The sequence below is a fragment of the Brienomyrus brachyistius genome, unplaced genomic scaffold (genome assembly GCF_023856365.1).
Source record: "Brienomyrus brachyistius isolate T26 unplaced genomic scaffold, BBRACH_0.4 scaffold52, whole genome shotgun sequence".
In the NCBI taxonomy this organism is placed as follows: domain Eukaryota; kingdom Metazoa; phylum Chordata; class Actinopteri; order Osteoglossiformes; family Mormyridae; genus Brienomyrus; species Brienomyrus brachyistius.
This window is the reverse complement of record NW_026042327.1, coordinates 195,509-213,213: the sequence shown is the minus strand read 5'-3', so window position 1 is coordinate 213,213 and position 17,705 is coordinate 195,509. Positions and strand designations below refer to the sequence as shown.

At 41.9% G+C, this 17,705-nt stretch overlaps 2 protein-coding genes across 3 annotated transcripts in view; one reads left to right on the top strand and one right to left on the bottom strand.

The window, feature by feature from the left end:
* The window catches only part of LOC125723844 (uncharacterized), a 214,739-nt gene that overhangs the window by 29,547 nt on the left and 167,487 nt on the right, over nt 1–17,705 (top strand). The window lies entirely within an intron of this gene.
* The window catches only part of LOC125723832 (NACHT, LRR and PYD domains-containing protein 12-like), a 240,480-nt gene that overhangs the window by 147,369 nt on the left and 75,406 nt on the right, over nt 1–17,705 (bottom strand). The gene's annotated exons all lie outside the window — the stretch shown is intronic.

Genomic DNA, 17,705 nt, shown 5'->3' with positions numbered 1-17,705 from the left:
AGCAGAGCCAGACGAGTACAGTTGAAGCCATTACAACAAAGATCAGCATCCAACAGCGATAATGCCAGAACTCTGCATGCGCCTTAGAATTTATATAAAGCTACTGACTACGTCACTGTACAACTTTGTATCGTAGGCATCTCCATGGAAACCGAACTCAGGGAGACAGATTGACGTGCAGGAGTTGTAGAATTTCTAGGCGCTTTGTTTACATTTCTGAACATCCGATGTTTCCTAGAAAGATAATGTAATTTCAGAAAGTCGGTGAAAATAATATATGTGATTAAAACGATTATTAAATAAGCTTCTCGTTTTGTCGGATGAGATTAATTCTTTGTGGCTGGTGGTACATTTCGACGAATTTTAATGTTTCACATACAAGAAATTAGTATGTTGCTAATGTTTTGCTAAAGGAAGTGAAGAATAAAACCTCGATTCACCCATTTCCTAACATTATTCCCAGTGGCTGCATGTCTAGCAGTCGCTTAGCTGAGGAAAGTTTTTGCCAGACTTCGTTATCCTGAATGAGGCTTCCTTGAAGAACAACTTTAGCCACATCTCTCTGTGTGAAATCAGTTTTAGGTTGGATATTCCACGGATATTCAGATCCACACTCCCCAGATTTAGCGGCGGTGATTCCCTCACGCTAGCCGGCATAAGGCGGTCGAAAGACTGCCAAATCAATTCCACAGCCTCAGAGACGCTCGCACGCCGCTGATTTAGGGACCGTCAACGAATTACTGTCAGAATAATAAAATACTGATTGATTGCAATGACGGAAAAGGAAAACATGGGTAAATAGATTTCTTTCAATAGATTATAGGCAATGGGAGCTTATGACCCCCAAATGGGTGCAAATTAAGGCGGTTGACTGGAATTATTTGGAAGTATATTTCAGTGTTTGTGTGCCAGTACAGTTACGTGGGTGGTTGTTCTTTAATTTTTTTACTTTTATTTGTTTCTCGGACTGCGTGAGTACTTGTCTGTCCTTGTTAATTAGCGCGAGTATTATCGGTAGGTACCGGTGTCGCGCGAGCTGCGTTTCTGTCCGCGTACCTTCGCTACAAACACCCGCGGGGTAATATTATCTAACATCGGTAACATTAACTCGGAAAGGACAGGTGCTCCAGAGTTTTGCTCAGTCGCCAGTCGGGGCCGGGAGGACATTTTCCACTTTTTCCCTGCTCCGGCAGTAGCCTGCTTTGAGAGGGTTTTTTTGTGGTTTTTCGGCCTCCCTAGAGCAACTTCGCTTTATTTTAGTTAAACGTGGTTCAGCAGGATGCCAGTCTCAGGTAGGTAACTGTTAATTTGGTTATTTTAAATATTTAATTTCTAAGGATAACTCTGACCCTATCGGATAGTTTAAAAAGTTCCATTTTAACGCAAGTCTTTATTTAGTGTTTTATTGTACTTAGCATTTTATTATATTAACTATACGTTGATTAAATCAAGTTAAAGTTAAATACGCTATATAAATATACTGGGCTGGGAGTAAAGGACGGGGTCATAGTGAGCTAGTTAATTATAGATAGCAGAATGTTATATGATGATATCAGAATTATGAGTAAAAAAAAAAAGATGTGGTTATGGGTGATTTTAATTTACCGGGGATACAGTGGGACATAGTCTCTGGCTCTTCTGTAAATGAACTTCAGATGGTGGAATTAGTACGGGATTGTTTTTTTTTTTACTCAGTTTGTTAATACCCCTACGAGGGGAGAAGCCCTTCTTGATCTTGTTTTCTCAAATAACCAGGATAGGATTGGAAAATTAGAGATTTTAGAACCATTGGATAGTGATCATAGCATGGTTAAATTCGAGGTTAGTTTTAGTGTCCGAAGAGCAAAGTCCAAAACAAAAGTGTACAATTTTATGACGGCTAACTTTAATGGTATGAGACTGAAACTAGAAACTATAAACTGGATGGAGTTAAATAGCAAAACGGTTGAAGAGGCATGGGAATTTTTTAAAAGCACATTGTTGCAAGTGCAAGAGCACTTCATACATGTTTACAGGAAAACTAAATCTAGGAAACTACAACCAAGGTGGTTTACTATGGAAATTAAGAATAAAGTCAGGACGAAAAGGGCTCTCTTCCACAAATGGAAATTAACTAATGATTTCAAAACTAAGCAGGAGTGTCTAAGTCTACAGGTTGAGTTAAAGAACATTAGACTCTCTAAGATGAATTTAGAAAAAAATTGCATTGGAGGCTAAGGATGACAATAAAACAACATTAATTAGCAAAACGGTTGATAGAGTTGTAGCAGACAAATGCTGTGTCACATGCTCAGTCGACATGGACTGTGTGCTCTTTACATATTTTTGGCACAAACAGAAAACTCACATGCAAATCGACGTATTTTTGGCACAAGTGTAACCTCATCATGTTAAAGACGGTAAACACTGATCAGGAAATTTACAATGTCAAAATAAACTGCATTTTTAAAAGTAACTAATGTTATCAGAATAAAGAATCTGTGGTTTTCAATGATGGTTATGCGTTCTGACATGGAAATGTTGAAAACCTCTATTTTTGAACCGTAATAAAACATTTTGAATAGACATTACATGGTATCACAACAAAATCCGCGGGGTTCTTAACGGTGGTAGCAGTCTGGTAAGGAAAGGTATCAGAAGAACACATATCTATAGCATTTAACAGAGCTTGCTCCCCATTGTTCCAGTAGTTATTTAAAATTGTCGTCATATTACAAACTATGAATACGTGCGGGAGAAATTGCGCAAGTTGAAACGTGATGTGGAAGGGTCAGATTACGAGGGGGCTATAGATGACGCATATAATGAATTCTGTATTTTGCACGCATACAAACCACCCCAGGCTGCTGTGTAAACGCTGAACTATGTGATCAAAATGTTTCTGACAATTTTTGCATGCTTTCTAAATAAAATGAGTTGACTCAAACACTGTGCCATTATTGCTAGAGGTCCACGATGGATGACAAGCACTTGAAACACGTCTATTATACACCAAACCCTGGGTCTTTTGGAGGCCCCGACAGATTATACAGATTTCTGATAGATGAAGAAGAAGGTGTGTGTAATATAAATAAGAAACAAGTTGCTACATGGCTATCTGGTGAAGATGCATACACATTACATAAACCGATCAGGTTTAACTTTAAAAGGAATAGAGTCTTTGTGACTAATATCGATTCTCAATGGCAAGCTGACTTGGGGGACATGTCGGCTTACGCGGAACAGAATGGCGATTTTAAATACATGTTAACGTGTATAGACATTCTATCAAAATACGCATGAGTACGATGTCTTAAAAGCAAGACTCACTCCCGTTCACAGGAGTTAGTTTTAATATAAAACATGATTGTTTAGCTGGGCAGATGAAGTTGTCTTGTCGTCGAGTCATTGAATACACTTGCCCACTTCATATTGACGTGGCCCACCCGCTCCACCTCGGTCCCTGGAACTGCGGCATAGCTGAGGTTCATCGACAGCGTCAGCCACGTCCACCAATGGGGCCATCGCGTCATCTTGCATACATAAAAGAGAATCTCACATACATGTTAGTTTTCCCATAAATAGCACTTATTGGCTGGGACGTGGCGCCACCCTTCGGCACCTGACTCCATGACAGCCACTATGTTGTTTTGTCCCATAGCTCTGACTTCTGCAGGTTTCAGTGGGCGGTTCTGTTGTTAAACCCACATACCTGTGTTTTCACGCTCTTTACTTTTTTCCAGAACCATCACTACTGCTCATAGCTCAGCCCATTGGCTACTTTTTCCGTCTCCTGTCATTTCCAACATCTGCTGCGTACATGGGTTATATGCCGCAGCTTTCCACGTTCACTTACCACCAACATACTTAGCTGCCCCATCCGTAAACCACGCACGCTGTTTCTGTTCCTCACTCCCCACAATATAGAGGACTCCTCCAACACCATCAATATCACGATCTCTTTGCCTTTCCCTAGAACATCCTTCACTTGCTCATAGCCCTGTGAGCTACATACCATTTCCATTTTAAAATACATGCTTCTTACGTTCCACCAATCCGGTGCTGCTTTAATCTCACTGCCTTGTTTGCGAGAGGTATGGGGGAAGGTTGCATCTTCACCTCCCCCACCAATACCGGTCGCACTGTCACTCACTATTAGCATCATTCATTACTCTCCTCCAGTAATTAAGGTTAGGATATGTATTTTTTTTATTCCAATCCATTCTTCTTTTGCAGTAGTGGTCTTTTGCAGCATTTAAAATAAAACCTTTATCAAATTTGATGGTCTTGTTAAAGACTTTTCCAAAGTGTTTTGCTTTTCTTACACAAATGTTGGAATTAAATTGTTAAAATGTACAAAACAGTCATGTCATGTTTTTTGACAAGGACACAGAGAAACTCTTAGGATTTAATAAAGAAATTTGCAGACTTGCACAGAGATGGTAAAATGATGACTGATGACGGAGACGAAGACAACAAACGAAAAGGACAGGGAGGAACAGGGGTTTAAATGCAAAAAGGAGACAGTCAGATAGAACTCGGGACAACTGGAGACATTTAAGGGTGCGGGGACTAAAAGAGGCAGGGAAAAAGTCTCATTGTGACGAGTAAAGTGTATCTTGCCTTGCTGGGCAGCTCTCTGGGTGCTCAGCACCCCCAAAGCTCTGAACCTAGAATCGCCCCTGCTGTGAGCGTTTAATCTGAAAGCCCGAGTCTCGCGCCACATGCGACAGAGTTGGCAACCTGCTTACGGCCGAATCGAACCCACGACCGGTCAGTCGGAGCTGAACGCGGCCGAAAGTCGCCGAGGAGCTGCATAGGATCGCATTGTCTGTTATGGTATGAATGGGCGTCCATGACAAAAGCTTGAATACTTTTGAATCACATGTACTTACCTTATCAAACATCTTCCGCGACTGGTCGTATTTTGAACTCTCAACATTTAAAAAATGGAAAACAAATAAATTAAAGTAGTTACGCTTAAAATTGGGGGCGGCATGGTGGTGCAGTGGTTAGCACTGTCGCCTCACACCTCTGGGACCCGGGTTCGAGTCTCCGCCTGGGTCACATGTGTGCGGAGTTTGCATGTTCTCCCCATGTCGTCGTGGGGTTTCCTCCGGGTACTCCGGTTTCCCCCCACGGTCCAAAAAAAAACATGCTGAGGCTAATTGGAGTTGCTAGATTGCCCATAGGTGTGCATGTGTGAGTGAATGGTGTGTGAGTGTGCCCTGCGATGGGCTGGCCCCCCATCCTGGGTTGTTCCCTGCCTCGTGCCCATTGCTTCCGGGATAGGCTCCGGACCCCCCGCGACCCAATAGGATAAGCGGTTTGGAGAATGGATGGATGGATGGAAGATTAAAATTGAAATTAAAATCAAAGTGAAAATAACATATAAGGAAGTGGGATCTTTTTCACAAAAAAATGAGGCACTAAAGAAGAACATCGGCGAGAGGGTGGATATGGTGAAGATCATTAAGAAGGATGACACGGACGAGCCCGGATCGACATGGAGGGTGTCTTGCATATCGAAGGTAAAGCACTGGCTTAAGAGACCTTATTAGAGCACTTTCATTAGAGCATAAAATGTCTTATATCAATCATCTTTCCTTGTTTTAACAATCGGCTGTCCCAGACTGGAACCGAAGAAAATCACCGTGGCCAGAGGGTTCGTGCGTGGAGCGGGAGGGACAGGCCACCACCCCTGGAGGAAGCAGGAATGACGAGGAAGAGGCCCCAGCTGAAGTTCCTCCATCGGACAGACAGCAACGGCTCCTGTGCCCTGCAACCAGAGAGAGGCCAGGGGCAGCGTCAGGATTCTGCGGAACAGCAACTCATGCAGTGGATTCACGGACTTATGGGTTATGGCCGGGGACGGAGGGATATTAGAGATACGGTTTAAGTGTTAATGTAGATATAAAATAGAATAAGTTAAGTTAACATATGAGGAGGCGGCATGGTGGTGCAGTGGTTAGCACTGTTGCCTCACACCTCTGGGACCAGGGTTCGAGTCTCCGCCTGGGTCACATGTGTGTGGAGTTTGCATGTTCTCCCCGTGTCGTCGTGGGGTTTCCTCCGGGTGCTCCGGTTTCCCCCCACAGTCCAAAAACATGCTGAGGCTAATTGGACTTGCTAAATTGCCCGTAGGAATGCATGTGAGAGTGAATGGTGTGTGAGTGTGCCCTGTGATGGGCTGGCCCCCCATCCTGGGTTGTTCCCTGCCTCGTGCCCATTGCATCCGGGATAGGCTCCGGACCCCCCGCGACCCAGTAGGATAAGCGGTTTGGAAAATGGATGGATGGATGGAAGTTAACATATGATATGATAAGCTAAGTTAAAATATAATAAGATAGGTTAAGTTAAAATATAAGAGGCAAAGTTAAAATAGGATAAGATAGCCTATCTTATAATATCTTAACTTAGCCTAAGTTAAAATATGATAGAATAAGGCTACTTAAAAAAAAAATTGGATCTCGGCCTTTTTTTGGAGGGGTGGGTAGGGGGGGAGGGATTTAAAAAAAAAGTTTTTTTTTTTACAAATATTGATTGACTGTTTGGACATATTTGAAAATACATACCGAAAAAAACAGACCTACTTAGTACGCCTCCTCAGTTCTTCCAGTTTGTTGCGTTTCAAATATATTAAATGTAAGAAAATACAAGAATGTAAATTCCTTGATCCATGTGTATCTCATAAATGCCTTCGCAACTATGGATTTGGATACTTTATGCTGATCTTTCATTCGTGAATATAAAAATAATACCATTTGAAACCAGTATTCTGTTTGTCATTCCCATTCTAAATGAACAACCAAGATTTTAAAATATATATCTAGAAAGAAAGTGTATTAAAACATGTTAAAACACGAGGAATTTACAAAATACAGGAACCTGAATGGTCGAACAAGGAAATGCAACTCTACAAACAAGTACTTAAGAACATGTACCACATCACTTCCCCAGATTTAAATCTTTGCACCAGCCCAACTCGGGTAGAGACAAATTTAGGTTCATGAAACCATTCCAAGACTAGGATTACACAATGTGGATCAATCGTCGATGTGGAATGCGCGGGAAATTCAAATTTCGTCATTCTTAAAAAATAAAAAAAAATTCGAGTCGGAGGCATTTCGGCGGGTCGGGAGGGGACGAGAACCATTTTTTTTTAAGTGGCCTAAGTTAAAATAAGATAAGAGCTTTACAATAAAACATATACTTAATATTTAAACTGTGTCTTTGTCATCTCTTCAGTGTCGTGTATGTCTTGCTTTGATAATTTTGCATCTTTAATTGATATCTAACACTCTCCTAAATGTCAATAAGCAGAGACGGAGGAAGGTACGGTTAAGTAAAGAAAAACAATAAATGATCAAAATCACAGTGTTACCTTATTTTGACGCAGAAAGAGTCATTTCAGTGTTACTACCACCTATGAGTTAATGGCTGCAAATGTTGGTGTTAGAAGTGCCGGTAAATAACGCGGCGTAAGTTTAACTCCAGTGTATTTCTGAACAACGCGCCGTCTTCTGCCTGCTGTCATTCGGCGAACGTATAGGAGAGGATTCTGTTAAGTAACTGGTAAAGTTGTCCTTTAACGTAATGCTAACGTGCATTACCAGTTAGTAAGCGTTTTACTGTATCACGCACCTTACACTAGGAAATCAAGCCCCTTAATTTTTACTCCTTAAAATTACCTTAATTTTGACCTTAATTATTGCTATATGTGAAATTAAGGGAAAAGGTGCAATGATTAAGGCCAATTAAGGGGTAAATCTACTGAATTTCCCCCCTTAATTTTTCAAAATTACCTCTTAAATTTACACTCAAAAAATCCTTATTTCACCCCTTATTTTTTTTTTATGAATTAAGGGGCAATTTAAGATTGTTTGACGTTCTGTAATTACATAACATTGCCCTTTAATTCTGATTAATTAAGGGGCAGTTTAATCCGCGGAAAATCAGAGCGTTTGTAGCTACTGCTAATGCTGCTAATGCTGCTTTTTTGGGGAAAAAGATCCCCCTTCCTTATATGTTATTTTCACTTTGATTTTAATTTCAATTTAAATCTTAACTACTTTAATTTATTTGTTTTCCATTTTTTAAATGTTAAGAGAGTTCAAAATACGACCAGTCGCGAAAGATTTTTGATAAGGTAAGTACATGTGATTCAAAAGTATTCAAGCTTTTGTCATGGACGCCCATTCGTACCATAACAGACAATGCGATCCTATGCAGCTCCTCGGCGACTTTCGGCCGCGTTCAGCTCCGACTGACCGGTCGTGGGTTCGATTCGGCCGTAAGCAGGTTGCCAACTCTGTCGCATGTGGCGCGAGACTCGGGCTTTCAGATTAAACGCTCACAGCAGGGGCGATTCTAGGTTCAGAGCTTTGGGGGTGCTGAGCACCCAGAGAGCTGCCCAGCAAGGCAAGATACACTTTACTCGTCACAATGAGACTTTTTCCCTGCCTCTTTCAGTCCCCGCATCCTTAAATGTCTCCAGTTGTCCCGAGTTCTATCTGACTGTCTCCTTTTTGCATTTAAACCCCTGTTCCTCCCTGTGCTTTTCGTCTGTTGTCTTCGTCTCCGTCATCAGTCATCATTTTACCATCTCTGTGCAAGTCTGCAAATTTCTTTATTAAATCCTAAGAGTTTCTATGTGCCTGGGTCCTTGTCAAAAAACATGACATGACTGTTTTGTACATTTTAACAATTTAATTCCAACATTTGTGTAAGAAAAGCAAAACACTTTTTGGAAAAGTCTTTAACAAGACCATCAAATTTGAGTTTTAAGGTTTAAAACTTTAAGTTTTAAGCTTTAAATTAAGGTAAATTTTTTTTTTAAATGCTGTAAAAGACCACTACTGCAAAAGAAGAATGGATTGGAATAAAAAAATACATATCCTAACCTTAATTACTGGAGGAGAGTAATGAATGATGCTAATAGTGAGTAAAGAGTAAACGGAGTGCATTTTTTGGACAGGGATTCACTCTTAATGTGTATGTATAATATAATACAGAAACATAAAAAATACCCTCAAAAAATAGAACAGTGTGAAATACACAAATGTACAAAATATTAATTAAAAAAATTATAAAGATGGAGGCAACTTTGCCTATGGTACAATGTATGCAATGTATGAAAAGATCTTTACTGCAGATACTACTATGACTCTGCAGATTTGTTTTTTTATTTTAACCTATGTTGCCTCACCTTGTGGCTGGCAAATCTGTCTATCACTTTTTGGTGGTCAACTCTCTCAAGCATCTCTTTCTCAACTGACATCACAGCCAGGTGCTGGAGTCTGCTTTGACCCATGGTCCTTCTCAGCCAGGTATGGAGCCGACGCAAGACACTGAAAGATCTCTCACAGCTACAGCTGCTAACTGGGATTTTTAGGGCAACCTGAAAATGAAACTCAGCCACACGTTCTTCTGTTCATGGCCTGTATGTAATTTGGAAACAAGGTTGCAGATATTCCATCATAGTGGTATTTGTGTTAGTGTTATGCGTGTGACTCTTCAGTTATACACATTTAAAAAGAAAGAAAAAAAATTCAAAAACAAAGAGGATGTAATATTCGTGCAGAATATATTGCATGATTTGTTAGACACGGGATTATTTAAATGATGTGTACGTGTTTAATAGAAGCTTTATGTTGATTGGTTAATGCACACGTGATCTGTTTTTGCATACTCGCTGAGAGTCAGTTGGAGTAGTTCTACCTGCCTGTGCGGAGTGCAAGATAAACTCCGTGTCATTTAATAAAGATTGCGCACAGCTATCCTGCCGTAATTCTTTATAAACAACAAGACAAAACACCTCGAAAGCTAGTTTTACAGGCAACTGCGAAAATGAAAGGACTTCAAAGCATTTTATATAGTCGCACAGGTAATGATAGCCACACAACTGTTCATGAATATTTGATATCGCAGCAATTCTCATTTCGGTGTTACCGTACAGTTGTTGACTTAAAATGCTATGCTATAGCCTAATATAAACATAAAACAATTACATCGCTTAAAAGTAAAACTACAGTCAAATAGATTCTTCTATTTTGTATCTGATCTTTTAAAATAAACTGATTTGCGTGAATTATAACAGGGCTACGGGGTAATGGATGTAATTGCAACGTCTGCTTTCCTACTTTACAATGAAAAATTGCTAGAAAGAGCATTATATATTATATTATTATAAATTAAATTTATAATATTTAATATATTATTATTATATTAAATATTAATTGATACTTTATTGATCCCCTGTAGGGAAATTATCTTTACGCCTCCCTCAACTTGCTCTTTGTGTAATAAGTTGACCGTGAAGGGCTGCCATCCGTAGCACTGCCCTCATTATTATATTATTGAAAGAGTTAATATATTATTCGGTTTCATCATAACGGGGCGGCATGGTGGTGCAGTGGTTAGCACTGTCGCCTCACACCTCTGGGACCCAGGTTCGAGTCTCCGCCTGGGTTACATGTGTGCGGAGTTTGCATGTTCTCCCCGTGTCGTCGTGGGGTTTCCTCCGGGTACTCCGGTTTCCCCCCACAGTCCAAAAACATGCTGAGGCTAATTGGAGTTGCTGAATTGCCCGTAGGTGTGCATGTGTGAGTGAATGGTGTGTGAGTGTGCATTTATGCATTTATGCATGGGCTAAAATCGCCCCTGCCAACATTGTCGTGGTTTTTTCTTTCTCCTTCCCCTCCAAATCAGAAGTCAGAGGTCCGCTTGTGAAGTATCCAGAATTCAGTCTTTATTGCAACAATGAAGTTACAACCAAGGCTGGACACGTAACGTGTGTCCAGTACTGTTTTACACCAATTTTTATATAAGTTCTTATCATTTAACAATATCTCGTCACTTAAGCATCATCATTCCTTCAGCCATTCACAATAATTGTTTTTTCCCTTAATCCACACCCCTAGGTGATAAGTTTGTCAGTCATTTCTTTTACCGTTTGGTCCCTCGGCTGAACATAATGGTGGCGTGAGCAGCTCCACTTGGTTTTTTAAAAATGCTCAGCCGTGAACTTCTGGTGAACTCAGGCGAATCCCTTCCTTCAGTAGTAACCTTGGCAGTTTCAGCCTTTTACACATTGTCTAACTAGAAGGTTGATAATATATTTGTCCTTTAACATAGTGATAAAATATACGCTAATAAAAGTGAATATTCATAGATTCAGGACTAACATAAAGTAACATAAACAGAATCTCAGACTAACAAAAGGTACAAATACATACTCAGTTGATTACATTGTGTTGATTACATTATAATGTTTATATTGTAATGATTACATCATGGATATTTGACATACTTTTTAATAATATGATAATACTTGTATTCTACGTTATATAGTGCTAAATAATATTCCATAAGAGCAGCTTTACTCCTGAGTGTCCTGGGTGATTGTAGCTCAGATCCAGCTCTTTCAGGTGTGAGAGGTTTGACCTCAGAGCTGAAGCCAGGGAAGAACAGCCTTCTTCTGTGACTCTACAGCCTGACAGCCTGCAGAGAGATGGACAAAAACACTGATAAATATGATCACATCACCAATACAAGTATTACTTTTAAGTAAATGTAACTACTTTCCTATTGACAATGTGTTTCCTTTCAGTAAATACAGTTTACTGTGTGGAAGGAATACTCAGTAATACTGGCCTCAGTATCCCCTGTTTACAGTGTGGAATAAGCAGTAATACTGACCTCAGTTTCTCCAGTTTACAGTGTGAAATACTCAGTAATACTGGCCTCAGTATCCCCTGTTTACAGTGTGGAATAAGCAGTAATACTGACCTCAGTTTCTCCAGTTTACAGTGTGGAATACCCAGTCCAGCAGAGAGCAGCTTCACTCCTGAATCCTGTAGGTTATTGTCACTCAGGTCCAGCTCTCTCAGATGTGAGTGGTTTGATCTGAGAGCTGAAGCCAGCGCCTCACAGCATTCCTCTGTGAGTTCACAGCGGTTCACCTATAGGAAAATGAAAGACTTTTAAGATTCAAGATTCTTTGTCACATGCATAGTTATACAGGTACAACATGCAGTGAAATGTATCCTGAATTTAAAATTGCAACACAACATCACTTTTCTTTGTCTATTAGCTGCTAACCAACACAGTGCTAACCATGACAGTTTGGTGTAAGATTAGCGGGTAACGCTTGAGGGAGGTTATCCATGTCAGTACGGTATTGGATCAGTGGGTAACGCCTGAGTGAGGTTCTCTATGACAGTGTGGTGTAAGATCAGTGGGTAATGCTTGAGTGAGGTTATCCATGACAGTATGGTATTAGATCAGTGGGTAATGCTTGAGTGAAAGTTATCCATGACAGTATGGTATTAGATCAGTGGGTAATGCTTGAGTGAGGTTATCCATTACAGCATGGTATTAGATCAGTGGGTAACTCTTGAGGGAGGTCAGCCAGGACAGTATGTTGGTAGATCGGGGGTGACGTTTGGGCCCTTCTATGTATTGACACTATTGTGCTGGAAGGGTTCGTGTCCCTCTGTGAGGTTAGCAGCTATGTTGTCGGGGGAGCTGCCCCTCTTTGGGTCTCCCAAGGCAAATTGTTCCTGGGTGAGCGGCCAGACAAAGTGTGAGTCACTAACACTAAGGATCATGTGACCCTGCCCAGTTCGGGGAGACCGGGACCCTTCCCTGGAGCAGGTGAGCGCCTAATTTACATGGGCTCCCCCTCCTGTGTATCCACCATCTGCAGGGCGAGCCGTGGGGGTTGGGTGCAATGTGGATCAGGTGGCAGTGTATGCAGGGGCCTAGGCGGACCCATCATCGGCTACCAGTTCTGGTTCTAGGAACATGGAATGTAACCTCTCTGGTGGGAAAGGAACCTGAGCTGGTTGGGGAGGTAGAGAGATACCGACTAAATATATGCACAGGTTGGGCTTGAGAGGGGCTGGACTCCCCTCTATTCCACTCTTGACTTGCCCCTGGTGAGAGGTGCTGGGCAGGTGTGGGTCTACTTATGTGCTGTTTTCACACGGCCGCCATTTTGAATGGAAAGCGAGGCAGAGGAGGGAGTCACCCCAAGTGGAAGCCTGGAAGTACAGTCACATAACGGCTTGGACCGTAGACTTTGAGCTGGTGCCACATTTTACCATAAACGATGCTGAAAAATGGGCTGAGGAGGGATGTTGAATATCAAGAGCAGTTCTGTTAAAAGGATACAGCGACTGAATAGAGGGGAACATTACTGATATTAAAGGTAAGTTAACGATTAGTCATTAGTCATTCATGCTGCAAACAATATTTTGACATTTGCAGATTAGCTAGTACATTCGTACTAAAAATCTTCAGCCCCACTGTGAGGAATTATAGCAGGAGGCAGCTTGGTTATATGAAACATCCTCACTACTGTAAATCCATGATTCTGCAAAAGTGTGTTTTCTAACTTTGAACTGAGCTTCTAAGTGTCCCGGTTACAAGGAAATCAAGGGAAAGACAAACCTTGATCACATTCTCGTCTTTGATAAGATGTACATCCTGGTTCACAACAATGTGCCACACTAGCATCAACGAATTTTGTGGAATTCATCCCCCCTCAGCCTCGTTTTCATTTTGAAAATGGTGACCTCTTCGAAATAAGCTAATACCCCCCCAATTCAGTGCCAGAACGTTGGAGTTCACCCCAGTGAGCGAGAGGGTTACCTCCCTTCCCCTTCGAGTTGGGGGAGGGGGTCTGACTGTTTATGCGTATGCACCGAACACCAGCTCAGAGTACCTGGCCTGCTTGGAGACCTGGGAGGGGGAGCTGGGAGGTGCCCCCCGTGGGGACTGCAGTGTCCTGCTGGGCGACATTAACGCTGATGTGCGTAGCGACAGTGAAACCTGGAAGGGTGTGATTGGGAGGAACGGCCTGGCCGATCTGAATCCCTGTGCTGCCCACAGTGTGTCCATAACGAACAGCATGGTGGAACATAAGTGCTCCTGTGACCGGAGCACCCTGGGCCGCAGGTCGATGACCGATGGCCGTCTGATGGGACTGGCAATTTGTCACTTTTAATATCTGTCCTTATATGTTTCATGTTCTTTTCATTAAATTTTTTATTTTTATATGTATTCCTATGATTTTACTTTGTGCATTAAGCATTTTATTTCTTATCATCTTTTCTGGAAAGCACTTTGACTGACCTTCTTGTATGAAGATGTGCTATACAAATAAACTTGACTTAAACTGACATAAAATATTCATTCTCTGCTCACTTCAGATTCTCCAGTTTACAGCTGGGATCCTCCAGTACAGCAGAGAGCAGCTTCACTCCTGAGTCTCCTGGGTGATTGTAACTCAGATCCAGCTTTCTGAGGTTTGACTTCAGAGCTGAAGTCAGGGAAGAACAGCCTCTCTGTGACTCCACAGCCTGACAGCCTATAGAAAGGAAACCACAAAATTTCAGACAAAATACAGGCAGCAGTGACTTGTCAAATCACCAGTGCTGAAGTTGCCAGTGACTGGCCTGGACCCACCAGAGCAATCAGCCCTTCTGCATCCCCCCCCCCCCCACCCCTCCCCTTCCCCCATCCCAGATCTCCCTGTTGCTGATAAAAAGCTGCCATTCGGGGGTAATATTCTGCACTTGGGTTTGCCTGAGTGCCTCTGTTCCTGCAGCTGCCACACACTGTTCACTGAAGCTCACCTTTTAGCGTCACTGACTGTAATAACAGACATAAATGATTGGCTTCTAAATTAGACCATCCAGTGAGAGCGACCCACTGCATCAAACAACTGGTCTCTCTCATCCCCAGTTCTGCCAGAAGAAGAGCACTGAGGACAGAGAGGATGAGACCCTGGACTGATGTCAAGATTAAATGGTGTGACGTCATAGAAACCGCAAGATGCCCACAGTCGAGCACAGAACCACCCATGAGGAAGTGAGGAATGCCAACAGGAGGCGGCCGACAGCTGATAATAGCCCCAGAGAGGGGGCGGGATCAACTCCCCCAGCATAGCTCAAAGCCTGCATCGTGGGCAGGAGGGGGAGAGGGTGACTGGTGAGCAATCTGCTTGTCCTCTCTCTCTCTCTGTCTCTGAACACAGACGCCTGGAGGATGACCACCCAGAAGGGACTGCGGCCTCCCACCTGCTCAGCCAGAAACCATGGAGCCGGGCCCAGGTGCGTGAGGGAGGAGCCAGCCTCCTCACTCTGGCTGCCCTTCCTAAATGTCCCCCCTTTACCCCTAAAATAAACCTTTTGGGGGTGTCCACTGCAACCCTGTGTCTCCTGCCTCCTTGTTTTGGCTGTAAAAAACACTGGCAGTAGGTGAATATGTTTACAGTGGATGTCAAAAGCATACAAACTCCTCTTGTAACTTTGGGCTGACCTAAAGCTATTTAATTCATTTTCTTGAAATAGTTCTTCTTTTCCACACAAATATAGCTCACATTGTTTGTTTTCATTTCAGCATTTACAAAAACAGAAGGTGATATTTCAGTAAAATCAGATTTATGAATTTAAACAGGAAAGTGAAAATTATATGTAATTCCTCCCATAACATATTCAGACCAATGAAACAGCTTCCACTGCGGTCGTCAGCCATCATTCTGCCTGGTGTCACCAAACTGGGCTGGCTTTCCTGAAAGCTTTCAAACGCTAAGCAGTTTGTTAACTAGCACTTAAGTTTGACCGTTAATTAGCAAGCATTTCCCGAAAGCCTTCATAACAAAAGTAGATGGTTATCTTGCTGGTAGAGTAACCAGTGCTCCCACCCACTCCTTATTTTCTACATTCTTCTTCCTTTGAATTTTTGCCTGCTGTCGTGTCACAGAGACGCAGAGTTTGGCCAAAACACACTGATGTTCTTTTTCGGGGAATGTAACAATGCTGCTGATATAAGACCCATACAGAGTATCAGACATATGAGTGTCCCAGTTCACCTTTGTCCCACTTAACATTCACCCAGTCCAAAAGGTCTCACAGTACATTCCATACCTGTTGGCAGTATGAATACAATGAATTATTTCACTGATCAAATTCGCCTTGTACTGCAAAGGCAGAACTGCAATCAACTGCATTCCCTGGCACAACAACCGCCCTGTGTACCAATCGACGCGTCTGAAGGGCTAAGAGCTGCCAGCCATCTCTGTGACCGGGACCCTCATCCTCCGACTGTATATGAAGCTGCTCAGTCCCTACAAGCCGTTGTGAGGAATTGTCTCTATGAAAAACGAGCCTTTTCTTTCCCGAGTGCTTGCAGCTCCCTCTGTGTTGTCCTGTGTGTGTGACGCAGCTCCTGACCCCCTGCCCAGTCAGCATGATCCCCAATCCCCATTTATCCCCAGTTATCACTTTGCGAGGCTGCAGAAGTCCTGCCATTTCCTGCAGACTTCAGTCCCAGATCACTGCTGGCCACAGTGGCCTTTCATCCTGGCAGCAATTTCCCTCCATTTTTTTCCCCACCTCCTCCATTAGAAGGAGATGTGAACATCCCCAGCAACTACTGCAGGCCCATCAGGCTTTAAATTACGCAAATTATAAAGATAAGTTAATTGCAAAAAACTTTATGGATGGAACAGTATTTTCAGAAATTCAGTTTGAGAGCCCTTAGCACATGAACATTTTAAAGCCTGTGGTCCACACAGATCTGTACAGTACAGTGAGAGCTGATTATAGGAGAGATTCATCTCTCATAGCTGACAGGCGGCTGATGTGACACAGAATTCTGGCCATGCAGCAGATTTATAAAATAACAGAGTATTTTATTTGATGTAATTCCACCTGAGGAAAAGTGATTTAGCTTTTTCTATGGGACTGTGAATAGTCCAGCACATGCATTTACTCTAGTGTACAGCAGAACAATATTACAGGTTTTCTCAGTTACTTTGGTACATTTCTCAGATCAGAAATGAAATTCTCATAACTACTTGTACAACCTCCACATCATCGAGTCCCTTTTGCACATCATAAATGCAAAGTCTCATTCTTTTGGTCAAATTGCAAATGCTTTGGCTCAGTAGTGCGAATAATTATGTACAATCATCTGCTGATTCCTACATTTTCAATTGTTCATGACCTGTTGCTCAAAATATATTATACTGGTTCTCTGTTGAAAAGTCTGACCCCCCTAAACATCTGGTGTTAGTTCATTGTATTACAATCTTAAATTGCCCCTTAATTCATAAAAAAAAAAAATAATAAGGGGTGAAATAAGGATTTTTTGAGTGTAAATTTAAGAGGTAATTTTGAAAAATTAAGGGGGGAAATTCAGTAGATTTACCCCTTAATTGGCCTTAATCATTGCACCTTTTCCCTTAATTTCCCTTAATTTCACATATAGCAATAATTAAGGTCAAAATTAAGGTAATTTTAAGGAGTAAAAATTAAGGGGCTTGATTTCCTAGTGTAAGGTGCGTGATACAGTAAAACGCTTACTAACTGGTAATGCACGTTAGCATTACGTTAAAGGACAACTTTACCAGTTACTTAACAGAATCCTCTCCTATACGTTCGCCGAATGACAGCAGGCAGAAGACGGCGCGTTTTTCAGAAATACACTGGAGTTAAACTTACGCCGCGTTATTTACCGGCACTTCTAACACCAACATTTGCAGCCATTAACTCATAGGTGGTAGTAACACTGAAATGACTCTTTCTGCGTCAAAATAAGGTAACACTGTGATTTTGATCATTTATTGTTTTTCTTTACTTGTCTGTGTCTGTCATCTCTTCAGTGTCGTGTATGTCTTGCTTTGATAATTTTGCATCTTTAATTGATATCTAACA